General features: G+C 39.5%; 1 long non-coding RNA gene and 1 pseudogene across 1 annotated transcript in view; one reads left to right on the top strand and one right to left on the bottom strand.

Annotated features, from left to right (window-relative positions):
- The window catches only part of LOC126188172 (uncharacterized), a 61,836-nt gene extending 46,710 nt beyond the window's left edge, over nucleotides 1–15,126 (top strand). Inside the window, exon 2 of the long non-coding RNA XR_007537827.1 lies at nucleotides 14,703–15,126. This is a non-coding gene — a long non-coding RNA (uncharacterized LOC126188172). The remainder of the gene's footprint in view (nucleotides 1–14,702) is intronic.
- Nucleotides 15,127–17,856: 2,730 nt separating this feature from the next.
- On the bottom strand, nucleotides 17,857–17,974 carry LOC126189176 (5S ribosomal RNA; annotated as a pseudogene).
- Nucleotides 17,975–18,344: the final 370 nt, after the last annotated feature.

The following is an 18,344-nucleotide window of genomic DNA, read 5'->3' as shown; positions in this document are numbered from 1 at the left end:
TATACCAGAACCATTTTTTATACACTCCTGGAAGTTGAAATAAGAACACCGTGAATTCATTGTCCCAGGAAGGGGAAACTTTATTGACACATTCCTGGGGTCAGATACATCACATGATCACACTGACAGAACCACAGGCACATAGACACAGGCAACAGAGCATGCACAATGTCGGCACTAGTACAGTGTATATCCACCTTTCGCAGCAATGCAGGCTGCTATTCTCCCATGGAGACGATTGTAGAGATGCTGGATGTAGTCCTGTGGAACGGCTTGCCATGCCATTTCCACCTGGCGCCTCAGTTGGACCAGCGTTCGTGCTGGACGTGCAGACCGCGTGAGACGACGCTTCATCCAGTCCCAAACATGCTCAATGGGGGACAGATCCGGAGATCTTGCTGGCCAGGGTAGTTGACTTACACCTTCTAGAGCACGTTGGGTGGCACGGGATACATGCGGACGTGCATTGTCCTGTTGGAACAGCAAGTTCCCTTGCCGGTCTAGGAATGGTAGAACGATGGGTTCGATGACGGTTTGGATGTACCGTGCACTATTCAGTGTCCCCTCGACGATCACCAGTGGTGTACGGCCAGTGTAGGAGATCGCTCCCCACACCATGATGCCGGGTGTTGGCCCTGTGTGCCTCGGTCGTATGCAGTCCTGATTGTGGCGCTCACCTGCACGGCGCCAAACACGCATACGACCATCATTGGCACCAAGGCAGAAGCGACTCTCATCGCTGAAGACGACACGTCTCCATTCGTCCCTCCATTCACGCCTGTCGCGACACCACTGGAGGCGGGCTGCACGATGTTGGGGCGTGAGCGGAAGACGGCCTAACGGTGTGCGGGACCGTAGCCCAGCTTCATGGAGACGGTTGCGAATGGTCCTCGCCGATACCCCAGGAGCAACAGTGTCCCTAATTTGCTGGGAAGTGGCGGTGAGGTCCCCTACGGCACTGCGTAGGATCCTACGGTCTTGCATCCGTGCGTCGCTGCGGTCCGGTCCCAGGTCGACGGGCACGTGCACCTTCCGCCGACCACTGGCGACAACATCGATGTACTGTGGAGACCTCACGCCACACGTGTTGAGCAATTCGGCGGTACGTCCACCCGGCCTCCCGCATGCCCACTATACGCCCTCGCTCAAAGTCCGTCAACTGCACATACGGTTCACGTCCACGCTGTCGCGGCATGCTACCAGTGTTAAAGACTGCGATGGAGCTCCGTATGCCACGGCAAACTGGCTGACACTGACGGCGGCGGTGCACAAATGCTGCGCAGCTAGCGCCATTCGACGGCCAACACCGCGGTTCCTGGTGTGTCCGCTGTGCCGTGCGTGTGATCATTGCTTGTACAGCCCTCTCGCAGTGTCCGGAGCAAGTATGGTGGGTCTGACACACCGGTGTCAATGTGTTCTTTTTTCCATTTCCAGGAGTGTATATCAACTTTTTGAAGATCTTCCCTCCAATTCTCAAATAGCAATTTACATTTTGTGGCACATTTTACAACTTAAAAGTACAATTGGGCACAAACACTATGTATTGCATGATGCACACATCCACCAAGTTTCATCAAGATCGTTTATTGACACTTGGGAATGTTCCCTTGTTAGTCTCTCAGCATGGACAGATTCATGTTAGTGTTTAAATTTAATTAATTTGGTAGCAGTACTCCACAACCCAGTCACCACAATGGCGCTGTGATAGGAAACAAACCATTACACCATCAGTGGCACAGTCAGTTTCTTGAAACTATTTTGAAAGTTAATAATTAACAAGTTTTTGATGACTTAAAATAGACTTGATATTCAATAATTAAATTTCAAGTTATCAGATTCTTTTAAAAGTAACAAAATTATTGTTGTTTATGTAACATTCATGTTTGAACACTTACTTTGGATATAAGTACACAAGAGCATCTTATTAATATCATGCAAAATACACAAATGTAGGATTACAATATTAACTCTATGGGATTGTGCTGTGAATTTGTTGCACATATCAAATACTCCTGTATGTGATCAAAGAAGGGTCATTTACCAGTTCCATTAGAATGTACATTATACTAATCAATTTGATAGTGGTATACTAGAACCTAATCACTAAAGTCCTGCAGTGATAGGAGACAAACGGCTACACATAGTTCTTCATAATTAGCACACACAGAATACTCACAAAAATATTCTGCACAGTACCTGTAATTTTATTTTATTTATTTATGGTTTTTACTTCAAAATAATGCTACTCCTTCTGCCTTAAATTCTGATCTGTAGAAATAGTTTGCAAGAATATAATATTTTATGGTAAAATTGCATATTTCATCCTCTTTTAATCCATGTACGATAGCATATGTTATGTCTGAGCGTGATTCATTCGTAAGTACTTCTACTTTTAATTTTAAATCCCTCATTTGTTGCACATTTTGATGCGGAATTCTATGCATAATTCCTTTATTTTTAATGGAAAAATTCACAGTACTCTATATTTCGTGCTCTTTAAATTAATTTACAGTTTTTTCTTTCTTTGGGTGTACCATAAAAATCACCAGTTATATGGTGACATGCCAACTTCTTTATTTCTGAAGTTATCATAGCCACCATTCCACTTGACTTCTCTTGTTTCGTTGAGCAACTGCCACTTGCTGCTGTTCATCAGCTTTACTGATTTTCTACTTTGCACTTTGTTCCTGTGATACATGCTGCTGTTCTGAAGTGCGTTTTTAGTTATTTTCTTCATTTCTATCGTGGAGATGTTACAATGCAGCTCAGTTTCGTTAGACTTAGCTGATGGGTTCTTCTTCTGCAGAAGAATTTGGATTCTGATTTGGTTTCTTCATTTCTACTATGGAGATTTCACAATTCAGCTCATTATTCTCAGACAGATTTTGGGCAACTCTTTGGTTTCTACTGATATTGTTCCGTGCACAACAGTGCACAGGTCGTGTGCAGTGCCAATATGTTCCAAAAAGCCGTGCACGAAAATGCGATTTTTCAGGCACATCACAGGTTCTATCAATCACGAGGATAAGGAGTCAAGTGTTTTCTATTGCTCTTGGCCTAGCGACCATTTGTATACCTATCGGTAGAATAGGCATACTGTATTATCCTACACTACAGGATCAAAATTCAAACATTACACAGGTCGCTCAGCCCAGGCAAAATTGAGTAAATCGGTGGTTCTTTTGCATTAGAGGTGGTCTAGGGTGAGGCTTAGATGGCTTATAAAACCACCATTTTTTCATGGTCGGTTTCTGAGAAAACCCGAACAAATCATGATCTTTGGACACCAAAAGCATCAATTGCGGGGATGGCAACTTCTATAATTTCTATTCATGACAAATGGTTGAAATATTTGCCATATACTCTCAAGAAGAAATTCTCAGGAGACTTCAAATATTTTTTTTATATATCATTATCCGTTACCGAGATACAAAGGTTCAAAGCTACAGTACTTATGCACATACAATATACACACAATATCCTGTCTGATGCGTAAATGTAGTTTTAACTGAAATAGCAAACAAAAAGCAAAGATTACGGGGTCAGTGCAAGGCTTCTGAGGTCGCTAAACTCCTTTTTTAGTCCCTGTCTTCTCACCAATAAAACTTTATGACGAGCTGTATCTGTGTAATGGGCACTTCGTATCTATAGAGGCTATCTTTACCTGGAAATTATTCGATGTTATCACTTGGCGGCGTAAGCACCTTACAAAAAATTATTCGGTCATACGAAAATCTTTGTACTTGCAAATTAATCACCGCAGTTTTTGTATACTGTACGTGTAGCCAAAAATATTGTACATTTTTATGTGAAGTAGTGCAAGGTGAACCTGCAGCGGATGAGAGACAATTTTGTGTTAACCTCATATTACACGTACTTATTTGTCGTTTATATGTGTCAAAGCATGTAAATCCAACGAAGTATACTTCACTAATCTACAGAATTCTTTTCATATAAGCAGTACACCCAACTGTAACCAGGAAAATAAGGGACCCAACTGAAAAATTATCCTTTCAGAGTGGAAAAGAGGCAAATATGCTCCTCTTAACAGACTACCTCAATCCTCATTCCACCTTTTTCATCAAAAATTTTGGCGTGCGAACATATTCGCATTTTTTTTTTTTTTTTGTGCTGAGAGAGAGTAGCAGAAAAACAGTGACGGTAGAAAAGAGAGGAGATAGTGCGAGTGGAAGAAAAGAGAGAGGAGATGGTGATGATTAATAAGGGGCAGTGGTAGTAAAAGAGAAAGAAAGATGGATGGAGTAATAGCAGTGGGAGCAAAAGAGAGGAGACAGTGAAAGCGAAAAATAGAGGTGATTGTAAATTGTCCACAGGCATGGGTGCCCTGGACCTCTCCTCCCACCCAACCCCTCCAGACTGTCTAATTTTAACACAAAAAATTGCCCACTTTCCGCCATCATCCTCACGTGACTCCCGGTCTAGGGGTCAAAACCGAGCAAACCGTAAACAAGGACATGTGTGCAGAGCAGACAACGGTGGTTGAAAACAAAGGTAGCAGACTGCAAGCGAGAAATAAAGAGACAGTGGAAATGGAAAAGAAAAAGAAAAGGACAAAGAAGATGACAGTGGGAGGACAGAGAGACAGTGAAAGTGGCAAAGAAGGAGACAGTGGTAAGGAAGAGTGAGAGAAAAGGATAAAGATAGTGATAGTGGAAGAGACAGACAGGTGAAAGTGCCAGTGGGAGAAAAAGGATTCAGTAGGAAAGAGACATATATAGACAGTGGCAATGAGAGGTAGGTGCTGAATATGAAGACTTCACTTGAAAGAGACACTGAGTAAAAGGATTTACATTGCCCACACATTAATGTCAAAAGCCTGAATAACCACATTTTGCAGTGTAGACCACAACAGACCATTACAAGACGTATAATAAGAGAGCCAGCGAAGTTGTGGAAGGGGTGTGGGGCGATGTGGAGCCACGCCAACTGCAGTGCTGAGAACAGCTGAACTAGGTTTCTGGGTTTTGGAGCCATATCGCCAACAGCCCGTTAGAAGTGGTCCCACAAATTCTCCATTGCGTTTAAATCCAATGAGTTTGGTGGCCAAGAGAGTACGATAAACACATCGTGGTGCTCTTCAAACCAAGCACGCACATTGTGAGCTGTGTACCATATCGCTCTGTGCTGCTGGCAGATGCCAGTGTACCAAGGAAAAACAAACTGTATTTCAGATAGATGCATACTTGTATTGATGAACCTGTGTCTCCCAGAATAACGAGATCACCCAGTGAATGCCACTAAAATATTACCCAGATCATAAAGCTTCCTCCTTGGACCCGAGCCCTATCGACAATTGTTGCACAGCCATACATGCCAACGGCCATCTGTTTGATGGAGCATAAAACGTGATTGATCTGAAAGGCCATTTGTCAGTACTCGCTAGACGTCCACTTGCAATACTGGGGTGCAAAATTCCAGGCTTCGTTGTCAATGAATAGCAGTCAGCATGGGTGCATGAACCAGCCGTCTGCTGCAGAGGCCCATATGCAGCAACGTTCGCTAAATGGTCGTTGAGGAGACACTGTTGGTAGCATTCTGATTCATCTCGGTGGTCAGTTGCTAAACAGTTGCAAATCTGTTCGCCCCGCAGACATTGCAGCCATCGTTCACCCCTGCCATCTATAGCCCATGGTGTACCACAGTTGTCTCGGCGCCAGATTTGGATAAGGCTATTTTGCCATGTACGATGTACTTTAACATCAGCGATACGCGAACAGTTTACAGACTTACCCATTTGGGAAATGCTTCCACCCTTGGCCCGAAAACCAATGATCATGCCCTGTTGGACGTCAGATAGCTCCGTTTCCACATTACTACAACTACTTCAATGTTTTCGGCGTCCTCCCGCACGCTCTATATACCCTCCTCTGCCGTCTGTGAGTGGTTTTACACGTCGAAGTTGGACATAGGTAGTGGTCACATTAATGTCACTGGACTGTGTAGAATGCACGGTGTTAAAGGAGAGCGAATATGTTCGCATGTGAACATTTTTCGTAAGGAAGGCTTAATGAGAATTGAGGCAACTGGTACCACCACTTTTCTGTCAGAACCTGTTGAAGAGGAGAATATTCACTTTTTTGTGATCAGCTGGTGTATATTGTTCTTAATGCTGCATTTCTCTCTGTCTCACTTAACAGTTCTATTTTCAATCTGTTACACAAAACTATTTTTTCTTTAGACACCAGATGCAGCCCCCGCCTTGAATGATGATTCCTGCTGTGGGAGGTGTTTATGTCAATTCCCCCAACACGATCACGCTCAGCTGCTTCTTTTAATGTCTGTCTATTTGATCAATAAATACATTTGTTCTTGTTTGTAATGCTGTTGCTGTACGGGTATCAATTTCATCTGAATGGTGTATTATGTCATAATATTTTTCTACATCTACAGCTGCATGGTTACTCTGCAATTCACACTTAAGTGCCTGGCAGAGGGTTCATCGAACCATTTTCATACTACATCTCTACCACTCCACTCTCTAGTGGCGCGCGGGAAAATGGAACACCTAAATCTTTCCGTTCGAGCTCTGATTTCTCTTATTTTATTATGACGATCATTTCTCCCTACGTAGGTAGGTGTCAACAAAATATTTACGCATTCGGAAGAGAAAGTTTGTGATTGAAATTTCGTAAATAGATCTCTCCGAAAGAAAACCGCCTTTGTTTCAGTGATTGACACCCAAACTCGCGTATCACATCAGTGACACTCTCACCCCTATTGCGCGATGACACGAAACGAGCTTCCCTTCTTTGCACTTTTTCGATGTCCTCCGTCAATCCTACCTGGTAAGGATCCCATACCGCGCAGCAATATTCCAGTAGAGGACGGACAAGTGTAATGTAGTCTGTCTCGTTAGTGCGTTTGTCGCATCTTCTAAGTGTACTGTCAACAAAGCGTAGTCTTTCTTTCGCCTTCCCCACAATATTATCTATGTGGCCTTTCCAATTTAAGTTACTCGTAATTGTAATTCCTAGGTATTTAGTAGAATTGACAGCCCTTATAGTTGTGCGATTTATCGTATACCCAAAATTTATCGGATTTCTTTTAGTACCCATGTGGATGACTTCGCATGTTTCTTTGTTTAGTGCCAATTGTCACATTTCGCACCATACAGAAATTCTCTCTAGATCATTTTGTAATAGGAAATGATCGTCTGATGATTTAACTAGATGGTAAATTACAGCGTCATCTGCAAACAATCTAAGGCGGCTGCTCAGATTATCACCTAGCTCATTTATATAAATCAGAAACAGCAGAGGGCCTATGACACTACCTTGCGGAACGCCAGATATATTACTTCTGTTCTACTCGATGATTTACCGTCTATCACGAATCCAGTCACACAACTGAGACGATACTCCAAATGCACGCAATTTAATTAATAGTCGCTTGTGAGGAACGGTATCAAAGGCCTTCTGGAAATCTAGGAATATGGAATCGACCTGAGATCTCTTGTCGACAGCACTCATTACTTCAAGGGAATAAAGAGCTAGTTGCGTTGCACAAGAACGATATTTTTTGAATCCGTGTTGGTTATGTATCAATAAGTCGTTTTCTTCAAGGTGATTCATAATGTTACATTGCAGTATATGCTCCAAAATCCTACTGCAAATTGAGGTCAGTGATATGGGTCTGTAATTCAATGGGTTACTCTTATTTCCCTTCTTGAATATTGGTGTGACCTGTGCTACTTTCCAGTCTTTAGGAACAGACCTTTCGTCAAGTGAGCGGTTGTATATGATTGCTAAGAAAGGCGCTATTGTATCTGCATACTCTGAGAGGAATCTGATTGGTATACCATCTGGCCTGGATTAAGTGATTTGAGTTGTTTCGCAACACCTAAGATATCTACTTTTATGTCACTCATGCTAACAGCTGTCCTGGATCGAATTCAGAATATTTGCTTCGTCTTCTTTCGTGAAGGAATTACGGAAAACTGTATTCAATAAACTCCGCTTTAGTGGCACCATCATCGGTAACATTTCCATCGCTATCGCGCAATGACGGTATTGACTGTTTTTTAACAGTGGTGTACTTAACATATGACCATAATCTCTTTGGGTTTTCTACCATATTTTGAGACAATATTTCATTGTGGACACTATTAAAAGCATCTCGCATTGACGTTCGCACTAAATTTCGAGCTTCCGTGAAACTTAGCCGGTCTTGGGGATTTTGCGTTCTTCTGAATTTGGCATGCTTCTTTCGTTGCGTCTGCAACAGTGTTCTGACGTGTTTTGTGTATCATGGTGGTTCAGCCCCGTCTCGTATTAACTTATGCGGTATGAATCTACCTATTGCTGTCGATACTGTATCTTTGAATTTGAGCCACACTTACATAATTAGCTTGGAAGGAATGGCGACCCTTTCTTAGGAAGGCATCAAGCGAATTTTTATCTGCTGTTTTAAATAGATATATTTTGCGTTTATTTTTAGTGGTTTTGGTTGCATGGTTTTGAGCCTCGCTACAATGACCTTGTGTTCACTAATCCCTGTATCCGTCATGACGCTCTCTATTAGATCAGGATTATTTGTGCCTAAGAGGTCAAGCGTGTTTTCGCAACCATTTACAATTCGTGTGGGCTCAAAGTAGGTATGGTTTCTCTTCACTGTAGCTGTCATTTGTTCCAGTAAACATTAGTACATTGTCAGGTTTACTGAAATATTTAATCTTCTCATTAACATTTTCTGTAGCTTTGGAGTAATATACATCTGGTTTAAGAACTGAAGTTAGCGTAATTCTTTTCCAGAGTATTATTCAAAAGCTTCGTGTAGTTCCAACTGTGACTGTCGCTTAGTAAAAGAATTTTCCATCTTGGACAGAAGCTTTTTAAACTTATTGTGAGGAAATTGTTTCGTTTGAGTTTCTGTTCAACTTATTGTAAGGAAATTGCTTCGTTTGAGTTTCTGCATGTGTTCCTGTATTGCATGATGTTTGAGGATCCAACTTCATCGATTCTACCAAGCTGATCTTCTGGTTGTTTCAGACTGATGAATCTATCATGGAACAGCTTTCTTTCTTATCAGGATTTTTTTTTTTCTTTTTGCCCTGCTACGACTCTAGCGATGGTCCTGATAGTTCTTCTTCCTAAAACTTTCAAATTACCAGTGAGGCTGGTAATTAAATATTTCAAAAGTAATATCACTTCCTTCATTCGCCTTATAGTCTCATTTTGTTTCATTTCCCTCTATAGCCGTAAGCATGGATTTTTTAAGTATTTTCGTAGCGTTGGGGAGGGGGGGGGGCGGTGTATATGGCCCTTGGCTGCAAAGATGTGGGAGAGGGGGGCGGCAGTTAGCGACCACCCGCGTAATCTTGTTATCATTGCCATTAGATCAGATAACTGTATTTTCATGGGACTACATAGGAACTTACGCAGAATTTAAAGGCAATTCGATGAGTAACGTGGTTCAAAACAGAATTGTAATATTTGATCTAAACAAATATATCAGAAACTACTGTTGCTTTAACCCTAAGGATTACATTCAGTTCACAAAGAAAAAAAAGTTTCGTTCTATTGTCAGAGGCAACAGTTACTCACAAGAACATTAGTACTATTATTTTCCAACAGATAGCAGCAGTGACTTTAGTATGCACAGATTTGTTAGTTCATACACTAGCCACCAGAGACTCTGTTCTGGCTCATTTGCCAGAGTAAAAAATTGTTTCTTTTGCTCCACAACTGTTGCATATACACGCACCATCAAATGATAAAGATTTTTGGTAGTAGATTTCATGTTTTTTACAACTTTATCTATCGTCAGTTTAATGTTTTTACAAAATAAACCATATAAATGCGTCGCTTTAAAAAAACATGCAACAGAGGGTTACTTGAGCCCATTGTTTTTGTCATGTGTTTTGGTCTTAAGTGACACTGAGTCACATTTCTTACCTTCAAATGCGATGTTATTGTGGGCTCAAATTACCCATAAAATACACATTCATTTGCAAAACTAGCTCATTGTTTGTAAACTGTAGTTTATACAAGGGTTTTAGAATAATTACCAATTATAAGACGAGGGTGCTCTAATCCAATGCACAACGCAAAGTCCACCAACAAGGTCTAGAAATGGCCACTGTCGAAGGATATTTTGCTCTATGATTGGAAAAAGAAAATCTCCAAAACTAGTTTTCACAGTCACTTTAAAGCATAACATATCAGGCCCAATGCTTCATATTTTGTGCGAGTGGGTACTTGCTCAAAAAGAGAAAGAGTCCCCCTTTATAAACATGATTCAAAATGATTCATAAAATATAACTTATTTTATTAAATGCTGTTCCGTACGAAAGTCACTTGCATAGTGTGAAAACTGAACTACACTTTGTGTGTGACAAAAAAATGTACTTAACAACGCCTTTAAAGCTATTTTATGGGTAATGTCACAGTAAATATACAAAATAACAGTATTATGATTCGATCTTTCAATGTTGTTGATCTTAAATAAGATTTGAATAAATGTAAAAAATTAAACACTTTGTTCATTAGATCAGGATGATCCAGAAATTGTAACAAGCAAGTGAATGAAGTGCACAAACTCTGGAATTAGCCCCCTTGTCAAACTCCTCGGCTTCCCTTAAATTCTTTCCCTGCTCATTTTGTCTCTTCAGAAGTTGCATATATGTGTCTCTATCGCTTATTAGTCTCTCTCCATCAAATTCATTTATGTAAGATTTTACAATTTTATAGACACCTGTACTATGACCAAGAGAGAATTTTTTCTAGTGATTTAAAAAAATTGTCGAATCTATTCTTTAGTGATGAAATCAGCTGGTTGAAAACTTTAAAATGTGATTTTCGGATAAATGCTTGAAGCATTTTGAATTTGATGTATTCTTTATTGTTTGATCGATACATTTTGGAACTTTGTGCTGATGCAGAAGTTTAGGTTGTCCAGAGCAAGATCAGCAGCAGCTTGATCACTTTTGTACCAAATTTCCTCAAATTTAAAATTATGAGAAGTACTTAAAACATCAATAGCTCCTTTGTTTGTTCATAAGATTCGATAACACATAGATTAGACTTCTGTAATGCTCTGTTTAAAATTTCTACTGGACAAAAAACTTCAACAGCCACTGTTAAATTAAAATAGTGCTAACTTTTGCAAATAATCATAGAATGTTGATGCTTTTGCCGATACGATCATATTAATTCCTTTCAACACGACAATCACAATTCTATAAAATTTTTAATCGTAATATATACCTTGCTAGACAGTGGGTAAACATTTTCTAGTTTCTTTCTCAATTTCATTCTGCATCTCTTTGAATTGAGCGCGATATTTCAATGAGTTCCATACTAAGTTTATTCAATTTTCATTATTTCGTGTGTATTCCTTTTACTAAAAGGTTTTCAATTCCATCCTACATGATCAGATTAAGATTACGAGCAGTAAAGTACATAACAATGCTCGATACTCTTCTTTTCATATACTTGACTGCAATCCTGAGACTTAGCCAGAAACATTTTATGCCTCATCATAATAAGGGCCTCTTATATTTGAGAGTGATAATTCGTGCAAGACTAAAATTTCTCTGATGAGATCAAATAAGGTTTCTGCTCAGATACTACACATACAATAGAATCCAATAAATTATTCATTCCTGTCAAATCTTCGGAAAGATAATGAGGCAAAAAGAGACTTGCTTACTCTGGGATTTGTCACAAGTTTTTTCCAATAAAACTGAAAAATATTGACCAGTTTTGAGCTTGTCCATGATTCCTGACAAGACTGTAGTGGGCATCAGCACGAAAATTTCATTTTCATCATCGTTGTGAAGCCACTTGTAATTCTGTCATATTAGCTAGAGCCTTCAAAAATCTCAAAAAGTTGTTAATTTTCCTCTTTGTTGAACTTCATATTGGGAGGCCCTATTTTGCCAGTACTTGTAATGCACTGAGTATTTTCAATAACGGATTTCAATTAAGTGTCATTTGTTTCAACTGAAATGATAATACTGACTGAGTGATGTTAGTAGTTTCGAGATTTGCTAATGCTTTGGTGCAATTAAAAAGAAAATAACTTGTTACGTGAATCCATATCCGCACTACTCCATGTTTCCAGTTTGAAAATTCATCATCAACGCAAGTTTCTTTTTTTTCATTTTATGACCTGTCTTTTGAAAATGATTATCAAATTTTGTTCACGCTTTCAGTACAGATTTGACAAATTTATCATTATGTTTCTTCAGTTGACACAACAGATGACATTTCATCCAACAACAACTACAAAAATAATGCAAATGTTTTGTATTATTTCATTTTTCATTTATATTTGCGGTACTTATTTCGAAAGTTCAAAGTCATGTTTGTCAAAGATGACGGACTGCTTGTTAAAATCACTATAATCCTTTTTATCAAACAGAAATTTAAACTTCGTATTTTCGAGTATATAATTAAAACACCACATATTTAGATTTACACTGCGGTTCTTAACTTGGCGTAAATACGAATAATATTTGTGCTCTTCAAAATTATTATTATTTTTAAATAAACGAAAAACTCGGTGAATTTGTAGTACACTTATGGTTTTCAATATCAGAGGCCTCAAGATGATCATCACCGAAGGTTCTGAAGCATATAGTTTTCAAAGTTGGTGCAGAATTCTCTTACATATTCTGCTGCCTAAGTGCTTCCTCTATGCTGTTCTTTTTTTTTTCTTTTGCTTCTCACTATGAATCTACACATGTCTGTTTTAAGTGGTTCTACAATGAAAGGGAAACTGTTCTGCCTGCTGTAGAAAGTCTTTTGCTTTATTATTACATTCTCAACTAACTGGGATAAATTTCACATTTTAATATGACAGTAGAAATATTAAAGAAAAGACAAATGTTTACTAATATTCTTTTGCTATAATACCAACGGAAAATCTACTAGTCGGGCCATAGACAAACTGTTCTTTCCATTGCTCCACAGCCCACATTTTATGGCTTTGGCATCTCATTTTCCTGTTACGGTCATTTGCGTCCAGTGAGTGGTTCGGGAAAGCCAGCTCACCCTGCAATTCCCTGCTTATGGACTCCCTTCGTGTTCTCTTGGTGTTGGCAGAGTTACAAATGTGACGTTCAGTTCCGCAGTGACTACTGCAGCTGTGTTCCTCGTATTTTTCGTCACAATCCTCTTTAATGGCCATCTATCATTATCACTCAACACACACTTTTGTCGGCGTTATGGTTTAGCAGGTGATCTTTTTCCAATTTCCTTGTGTTTGGTGTAAATCGTCGATACAGTGCCTCTTGAAACACCAAACACTTCAACTTCCTCGGTTATGGATCGCCCACCATACGAGCACCAACCTTTTGCTCACATTTGAAATTCTCTTAGCTCTGACATGATGCCCTCACAACTACATGAAACACTGTCCTGACCACAATTGACATTTGCAATTTGGTGAGGACATTGCACATGTCCATTCGAGGTCAGATACAACAGCAAAACATGCAGGCTTGGTTACCATCCGTATTTGCGTTGAAGTATGCGTTTCTTGCGATGTTTTCTTATTTTTCTCCAACCCCTGTAATCCATGGTCACTGTAGTTAGAACTGCTGCGCCATACAAGTTCTCTCAATGTAGATAACTAAAGCAAAGCAGTCATCAATCCATAGATCATTTTGAACACCCGGTGCTTTACTAGGCATGGCACTGTTGGACATGATATGTTGATGCCTACCTCTGACTTCTGAACTAACTTACCCTACGAGTTATAGGGAGACGTATGGTTTAACGTGGATTCCAAACCATGGTGTATGTATATTCCCTGAAATTCAGAGTGGGCATTTACCCATTTTGAATTTTTTATATATGTGCTATTACCAACTATATTAATACTAACTGCTGGCCCAGCAGTATGTAAATGCTGAAAATTATTCCCAATTCTTGGAAATTTTTTCAATATTTCTGTGACAATATTTGTTAGGTATGGTGCCCTAACGTTTCAACATAAAAGCATGTGTTAATAATTATTTGTATAACGTTTTCAGTAATTTCTCACAAATATATGTGGCTTTTTATCATGATCAATATTTTTTAGCATACCATCTTTGTATTATTTTTTTTTTTTTTTGTAACTGTAGACTTTTCTCTAATACGAAATTTCAATCATACTTGCTCAAAACAGGAGAAATGGGTACTGAATCACTGTGAAAAAGGCTTAGACTCAAGTTAGTCAACTGTAAATGTAACATGTACCCAAAGTAAATTAACTTCCAAGAAAATTAATATGTAAAAACTAAGCTGTTTCCTAGCAAGTGTTCTGTAGTTTTGGAAATCTTATCTGATGTGAAAAAAGCTTAATATTTTTGCCTAATATTTTAAAGGAGATAGGAAAATAAACATTTGTGCTCAAGTAGCCATAGCTTATTTACTCATAAGTATGTGAAGTTAAATGAAAGCTTCCAAAATATCTTATTCAAAATACATAAAAATTCACATGAATCTAATTATGTTAGTTATTGTATAGTCAAGTTTATTTGTTGGATATGATTTTTCAAATATTTAAGAGTGTTAGGCAAATGATTGCTTTGGTTATCTTTAAACTTTTCAATGGCTATAGGGTTTTACCTATATACTGTAGACTGTTATTTATTCATACTTATATAATAAGTAATTTAATTTTACATGTCTACAAGGCATTCATGATATTATTAATTTTTTAATTTTTATCATGTTCTTATGTTGTTATAGCCCACCTAAATATGAAAAGGACAAGAAAAAGTGGAGCATCAAATCGAAAGAGAAGAAAGCCAAGGAAGTAAGTATCAGCTGTGCTAAAGTTTGTGAAAGTTCCTTCAGAGATGCCAGAATCTACACCAGGGCCATCAGGTGTGAATGGGCAAAACCAGGAAGAAGCTGAAGTGGTACAAATATGCAACACTGGTGACTTGCTAGAACCTATAATTGATACTAGAAATCAATCAGTTTTACATGTTTCTAATGTGACAGCTGAAACTGTGGCACCAGAACAAACTGTACTACATCAGTTGGGCCAGACTGTTCGGAACCACTGGAAGATGCCTGAAAAAAATAGATTGTAACTTGTATTTGCTGTTAATATGGTGAGGTCTAGAAGGCTTTCAGTAGATTAATACACACGCCACTGAATATCCAACAGTTATTTATTTATTTATTTATCGAATGATAATAAAAATGCATATAGACAACATTCATGGACAAGTGTGCAGAATCACAATGTCATACACTGATTGCTTAATCCGATGCCTGGTGACGCCCATTATCGTTCGTTCATACATTCAGAGAGGATAGTTAGTAATGATATGGTAGACTGACTGTAAGGGGACATTACAGTCACAATTTGTAGAATTAGCCCATCCCCACTTTGCATTAGATAACTGCATCTGCTTTGTTTGGTTCGAATCCAATTCATGATCCTCCATTGACATCTGAGATATCGAGTCGTTGTATGTGCAAATACTGGCTCTCGTCTAGATGTTTGTTTCCAGAATGAAATTTTCGCTGTGCTGCGGAGTGTGCGCTGATATGAAACTTCCTGGCAAATTAAAACTGTGTGCCGGACCGAGACTCGAACTCGGGAGCTTTGCCTTTCGTGGGCAAGTCCTCTACCATCTGAGCTACCCAAGCACGACTCACGATCCGTCCTCACAGCCTTAATTCCGCCAGTACCTCGTCTCCTACCTTCGATGTTTGTTGATTTCAGACGACTGCTCCCAATAAATTTTCCATGAATGAATGACACAATAGAAGACGCATCAACGGTGTTTGCTGTGCACCATTAAGGTTTCCTTGATTTCGAACGTTGGTGTCCCGCTTGTGCAATACCTTGATAAATGGGTAGTTGAAGACGCTTCTGAATGTTGTTCCAGATCTTCCGGAGAGCTTCTGATCTACTTAGAGGTGGTTCAAGTTGCTACACACAACCAAAAATTTTGCAAATGGCAAGAGTTTTAAACAAGACTTCAAAAAGGGCAGGCTATTAATAAAAAAGAGCAAGTAGTAGTGGCAAAAGAAAAACAGGAAGCAAAATGGTGTTTATACTTCGAATATGTCCTGTAATTATTTGCACTACCTGATTGAGTCGCACATCTACCTTCTTAGTGTGCATACTATTGATCAAGGTCGAATAGCAGCATTCAGCAACAGATTATGAAAGGCCTAAGGCTGCATATTTTAAAACATGAACATTCGCAGTGGAATGGTTTTGGTGCACATTGGCAAACGATGAAAATGTTTTACACACATAGTTGACTTACTATCCTTTTAAAGCATAACAATTTTGCTTCTATTATTGTTTGTTTGAGAACACAAACTCACCAACTGCATCAGTGTTTTACTCCTCTGATGGGTTTAATACTTGGTGGCAACTGAACCCCAAAAGTCGCCAACCATGAATCAAATGCTACACACATATTTTTTTTTTTTTTTTTTTGCAAAACGAAAATGCTGGAAAGAAGACTTCAAAAAGGCCAGACTACTGATATAAAAAATATCAAGAAGTAGTAAAAAAAGAAATAAAATTGTAATGACATACTTACCAGAACGTTTGATGTAATAAGATTCCTGGAGAAACAAAATTTGTCGTTACGTGGCCACAAGAAAACTGACCAATAGAGAAAACTTTTTAGAATTGGTGCACCTACTGGCCAAATATGATACTGTTCTCTGAGAACATTTAGTAAGAATAAAAATGGGCCAAAACTTTTCACTTCTCATGTCATTTCATGTCCTCAAATTCAAAACGAGTTTGTTGAACTTTTAGGGAATAAAGTCCATAAAAAATATCATAGGTCCGATTCAAAAGGCCATGCATTATTCAATGATATTCGACAGTACGCCGAATATTTCCCACCGAGATGAAACAAGCCAAGTATTTAACGATACGTGATTTCTGAGAATCGAAAAGTATGAGTACTAAGATATTTTGTAGATTTCATTGAACCAAAAAACAAAACGGCTTCCATACCCACGCCATCCATCTGTTCATAGAACTCACTGTTTCATTTGAAATACGTGGTTGTGAGGCAGCATTTAAACAGGTCTGCCTAGTTAGAGTAATTCTTCATGGAAAAATTCTAAGAGCAGGAATTGGAAACTGTAAACAGGAAATCGAATATTTAGTTCCGGCGCGTGGATGACACATTTGGTTTGTGGAGGTATGGCAGCGAGGAATTAGCTCATTTCGACAAGCATCTCAAAGGGATCAGTCGGAAGATTCAGTTTACCATGGAGGAGGACGCAGACGGAGGACCGAATTTTCTCGATGTACTAGTTTTCAAAAAAAGAAGATGGCAGCTTAGGCCATACACTCTACCGAAAACCCACGCACACAGACCGTTACCTACACCGTGATCCGAACGACCGCCCACAACAAAAGCGATGCCTCATAAAAAAGCTGGCGGATAGAGCAAAGAACACCGGCAAACCATAGCTGCTTGACGCGGAGTTAAAATATCTTACCGATGTACTGTTCAAGAATGGTTATTCGTCCACTGAGGTAAGAAGAGTCTTAAGACCACAGTGGAGAAATCATAGTGATGCTCAAGCGCCGGTGAAATCGAAAGTTTTCTTGCCTTTCATTAAGGACGTTACCGACCGCGTAGGAAAAATCTTGAAAAAAGGGAACATCGCGGTAATTTACAAACCCACCCGGAAGATATAAGAAAGCACTCCGTCGTCAGGTCAGGAGTGGCCTACCGGGACCATCCGACCGCCGTTCATCCTCCGTGGAGGATGCGAATAGGAGGGGCGTGGGGTCAGCACACTGCTCTCCCGGTCGTTATGATGGTATTCTTGACCGAAGCCGCTACTATTCGGTCGAGTAGCTGCTCAATTGGCATCACGAGGCTGAGTGCACCCCGAAAAATGGCAACAGCGCATGGCGGCCTGGATGGTCACCCATCCAAGTGCGGACCACGCCCGACAGCGCTTAACTTCGGTGATCTCACGGGAACCGGTGTAACCACTGCGGCAAGGCCGTTGCTCGGAAGATATAAAATCACCTAAAATTCTCGCAAACTGCTGGGAAAAGGAGGAATTTATTGGATTCCGTGTAGTTTTATGGAGGTGTACATGGGTACAATAAAAAAATAAAAAATAAATGTCAAGAAACGACTAGAAGAGCTCAAGGGCAATTGCAGAAGGGAGGAGAGTAACAGATCAGCTGTTGTGGAAAATGTTTTGCTGCCAAGAGACCACCACATTCATTTTGATAGGACCAAAGTTCTGGCAGCCACAAGCGGATACGATAAAGGGTATACAGAGAGGCTATAGAGACTGTAGGACACTCCACGAATTTAAATTGGAAAAAAAATGGCGTGAAATGGAATGATATTTGAATAACGGTGCTGAAGA

Source organism: Schistocerca cancellata, chromosome 5, assembly GCF_023864275.1.
Source record: "Schistocerca cancellata isolate TAMUIC-IGC-003103 chromosome 5, iqSchCanc2.1, whole genome shotgun sequence".
Lineage (NCBI taxonomy): Eukaryota > Metazoa > Arthropoda > Insecta > Orthoptera > Acrididae > Schistocerca > Schistocerca cancellata.
Note: the sequence above shows the minus strand (reverse complement) of the source record. Positions and strands in the feature narration are given on the sequence as shown.